Source organism: Ornithorhynchus anatinus, chromosome 8 (assembly GCF_004115215.2).
Source record: "Ornithorhynchus anatinus isolate Pmale09 chromosome 8, mOrnAna1.pri.v4, whole genome shotgun sequence".
NCBI lineage: Eukaryota > Metazoa > Chordata > Mammalia > Monotremata > Ornithorhynchidae > Ornithorhynchus > Ornithorhynchus anatinus.
In genome coordinates this window covers 56,269,084-56,273,842 of record NC_041735.1, presented here as the reverse complement: position 1 = coordinate 56,273,842, position 4,759 = coordinate 56,269,084, and the positions used below count along the sequence as shown (strand labels likewise).

At 45.9% G+C, this 4,759-nt stretch overlaps 1 non-coding gene across 1 annotated transcript; it reads right to left on the bottom strand.

Annotated features, from left to right (window-relative positions):
* Positions 1-4,392: 4,392 nt before the first annotated feature.
* Positions 4,393-4,476, bottom strand: MIR148 (microRNA mir-148). Its single transcript, NR_034825.1, has one exon. It is a non-coding gene; the product is annotated as a microRNA mir-148 (primary transcript).
* Positions 4,477-4,759: the final 283 nt, after the last annotated feature.

The window sequence follows — 4,759 nt, the reverse complement described above, 5'->3', positions numbered from 1 at the left end:
ACAGTGGCTCTGCACATAGTAAGCACTCAATAAATACTATTGAATGAATTAATGAACTTGAAGTTAACTGTATTAGGAGGAGGTCTATTAACAGCTCAGTTCCTTAAACAGGATAGCCAAGGGCACAGCAAGACTCAAAATACCTGCTGTTAGTCAGGTTTCTTTCTTTCTAGCCCCAGGGTCTGCCATGCTGATATTGAGATTTCTTTGCAGCATGACTCATTTCCTTTATAAAAGAGGTCAGTGGTCCAAAATGCAGGGTCTCTTTTTCTTCTTCAAAGGACAAGGGTTTCAGGCAACTGTTCAGAAGCGGTGTGGCCTTGTGAACAAAGTATAGGCCCGCAAGTCAGATCTCGGTTCTAATCCTGGCCCTGCCACTCATCTCTGTGTAATCCCGGGCAAGTCACTTCTCTGGGTCGCTTATCTCACTCGTAGAATTGGGATTTAAGACCGAGAGCCCCATGTGGGACATGGACTGTGTCCAACCTGATTAGCCTGTATCTAACCCACAGTACAGTGTCTGGCAACTACTAAGTGCTTAACGAATACCTTGTAGTTTTGGCAGGACTTTATTATATTTAACATTTATTAGGGCCTGCAACAGGAAGTAATTAGATCCTGTTTAATACCACTCACTACTCCTTTCCCTTCTCCCCTAGGTGAGGAGAGGGGGTTTTAGTGACAAAATGTGACACTGGGCTTTCCTTTTCAGAGTTGGCTTTCAGAACCCCTCGGATTCAGACAGAAGAGTTGCGATTCTTATGGCCGATAAATTGATAAAAGCCACCTGAAGTGCACACTGATGCAAAGGCAGGCTGCCATTGCGCATTAGCTCATTGAGGGTTACAACTAGCCTTCCCAAAAAGCAACAGGGAAGGTTAATGGTTTTTCCTACCGATATGGGGCTGGTGAGAGGAGGGGAGTAAAGGTGAGAATGTCTCATTTAAGTCCTCTGGAGAATCGGTAGACTTTCCTTAATGATGATAGTTGTGGCTTGTGTGAAGTACTCACTGTATATCACACACCGTTCTAAGTGCTGGGAAAGACGCAAGGTAATCAGGTCAGAAAGTTTCTGCCCCACACAAGGTTCACAATCTAAAGGGGAGGGGGAGTGCGGGGGGAGAACAAACAAGTATCAAATCCCCATTTTACAGATAACTGAGGCACAGAAGTGATTTGCCCAAGGTCACACAATACGCACGATAGCTCCCCTGACCCCCTGGCCTCTGCTCTTTCCACTAAGCAACGCTGCTCCTAAATCTTCACCTCTGCCAGTCCCTAAAAGCTGATGGGAAAAAGCATCTCAGTAACCCCCAAATTGGTGTCAGTCAAAATGTAGCCTGTATTACACCTCATGCTACTTAAGTGCTTGCTACAGGCTGATCACTATACTGAGTACTGGAGTAGACAAGAGATAAACAGGTTCAACACATTTTCTGTCCCAGTCTGGGAAGGAGTAGAATTTCATCTCCATCTTATTGATGAGGGAAGTGTCACGACCTGTCCGTGGTCACACAGCAGACAAGGGGCAGAGCTAGGATTGGAACCCAGATCCTCTGCCTCCCAGGCCTGTACTCTTTCCACTAGGCCACACTGCTCCTCTACACTTAGCTAAATTTGAAAAAATATAGAATGCTCCATTGCTTACACAAGTGCTTCAGTCTAACCCAACTGCTCTTTCAGCCTATTTGCTAAGGCTGACACGAGCAACCACGTGATTGTTTTGTCTTAATTTAAGTAGGTGCCATTTAAAACTACTGTGCTATTACTCTCTGCACTGAAAGGTTAACGTGCATTTTAAGTTTCATACTTAGAAGCAGAGAAAGTGGTATATTACCGAATGCTAAAACAATCCTAAGAGGAATTTCAACAAAGGTTGCTTATTCAGATTTTATATTTCTAACTTGTCAGTGCTCCACTGAGAACCAACTACTTTTACTTACAACCCATTTCCATTTCACTCTCTACAAAATATGCGCCCAACTTTTAGGTTTTTATCATCATCGTTAGGAACGAGATAAGCTTTGCAAGTCATCTAGTGATACATCAGTGAACAGAAAATCTTGGGGAGATACTGCCAGCATATGGTTTAAGAAGGTCAGAAACAACTTCAAAATTAAGCATTAGAACTTTACAACAGAGGTTTCCATTCATTTTCTCACATTTGAGTGCTCACTGTGTGTGGGCTAAGCATTGCATTAAGTGCTTGGGAGAGTACAATACAATAGACATTCCCAGCCCGTGAGGTTGGGAGACCAGCTCACACCTATTTTGTTAATGAAATGTACATCGCCTTAATTCTATTTATTTGCTATTGTTTTAATGAGATGTTCTTCCCCTCGATTCTATTTATTGCTATTGTTCTTGTCTGTCCGTCTCCCCCGATTAGACTGTAAGCCCGTCAAAGGGCAGGGACTGTCTCTGTTACCTATCTGTACATTCCAAGCGCTTAGTACAGTGCTCTGCACATAGTAAGCGCTCAATAAATACTATTGAACGGACACCTAGATTTGAGGGAGTAGGATGGGCCAACAACCAAACGAGCAGCGGACAGGGCACAGGCCTGGGAGTCTGAAGGACCTGGGTTCTACTCGCCCACTCCCTGACCTTGGGTAGGTTACTTCACTTCTCTGTACCTCCATTACCTCATCTAGAAAATGGGAATTAAGACCGTGTACCCCACGTGGGACCCGGACTTTGTCCAACCCGTTTAGCTTGTACCTACCACGTAGCGCCTGGCCTATGACATCGTAAATATCACTTTTTAAAAGCTACATACCTGAGGTCACCAAACCTCTGCACCATAAATAAGGTTGCACCTTTTTTCTTTTAAAGTCATTGTGATGTCAACTCTTTCTGTATCGGCGTTGCCGCTAGCTCTCCTCCCCTTTCACGCATTCCAGCAGAAGGGCAAGGGGAGGGGATGGGGAAAGAGGAGAGAGATGGGTCTTGACTGCTTTCTAAGACTTCCTCCCTCCACACCTGTAGACACCAACGTGGTTTGGGGAGGGAAAAGTTGAGAAACTAAACTCAGGTTGGTAGTAAACGTAGTAGACAAACGATCACATAAGGCCTGAAGTTGTACTCAAACACCAAAGTTCTACAGGTTAAGGAAATTACAAGTTTTAACAGCACATACTTTTAACTGTAGTGTACGCTCCCAAGTTTTTACAGTGCTTTGCACAGAGTAGGCCCGTCATACTTTTAACTGAATCTACAATGGAAAGCTGTCTCAAATCTTCTTTTAGAGGTTAGGTATCTTGCAGACGACTATATTTTGGAAATCAATGGACCAATATAAAACCTCAACTGACAGGGGATGGGAAGATGGGAGACTATAAATAGGTATATACATCACAACATCTCTAGCTTCTCCGGTCACTAATGCATTTTGTAGAAAGATGGGCTCTTGTAACAAACAGTTGCAATACTAAGCAGTTAGTCATTTTCATTTGTTCTTCCAGTGCTACAACATACCCACCTCTGTCACCAAAAGAGCAAGTTTAGTCCTATCTCCTTTGCATCACACTAACTTTTACCAAAAAAAATAGGACGCAACAAGTGCCCGGTTCTGAAGCCGAGTCAAGGGGTATAATCCACGATGGTGTCGGCCTACAGAATACCAGTCTTCAATGAAGGAAAGACAGCAGTCGCCGGTTCTATTCCTTGTATCGTCCAGATGTATATGGAGGAATTAAGGCCCTTCTTCCCCACCCCCCAGACCTCCTTCAAATGCTCCGACTGGAACCTTGCTCAGGAGGAGTTAGACTTCTGAATAGGGCTAATTTCCACGTGACATTTTAATCGGCGGTATTTATTGAGCGCAGAGTACCAAACCAAGCACTTGGGAGAGTACGACGCAGCGCAATCGGCAGACACGTTCCCTGCCCGTAACAAGCTTACAGTCTAGACTCTACATTTTAATGACAGATACTCTCCCCGAGACAGCGCGGTTCACCACGTGCAACATTAAACAGAATGTGGAAGACGACCAACCTTTATTTGAGGATTTTCACTCACGGGACAAGGCACACAGACCTCTTAAAGACCGCAGGGCCCGCTCATCTACGGCACCTAACGCCACCTCCAGAGTCCACTCATCCCAAGTCGAGCCGGTCTCCGAGAGCACTTAGAGATAGTCTTTCGAGAAGCCCGGCCGTTCTATTTTTAGCCCAAACCCCAGAGTCCGGAGGGGACCGGAGGAGGACCGAGAAGGGTGGGTTTTGGTTTTTGTTTCATCTTATGCGGTTTTGAGCCCGGGGTTCGGCGGGAGCCTGCCAAATTCCTCTCGCAGTGTTTCGGCCCCACACACACCTCCACCCTATGAGGAGCAAGTAGCGACGTGTCCACCTGAGGGACCCGGGCCTGCATTAACCCCCCAGTCGCCGCGACAGCCTCTGGAGACAAAGTTCTGTAGTGCACTGACTTCTATCATAATCAGAGTCTGAGTGTCACAGAACTTTGCCTCAAAAGACTAGGTCCGTTTTTCCTTCCTCCTCTTCCTCCTGGAGTTGGGAAAGCCGGTCCCCTCTTCGCAGAGGCGCGCCCCTCCCGAAAACTAAAACAAAGAAGAGCGGGAGATTAAGAGGCCGTTCGGAATAGGATGGAGGCGATGACCGGGCTGATCGTTAATTGTGGAGAGCAACGGCTGTAAAAGGTTCCTGCAAGAATAAAGTCTCAAGGAGCCAAGTGAACAAGACAGACGTACAACTTCGATTTCAAAGTGGAGCCCCCCCCACCACCAAAAAAGGGGGGGGGG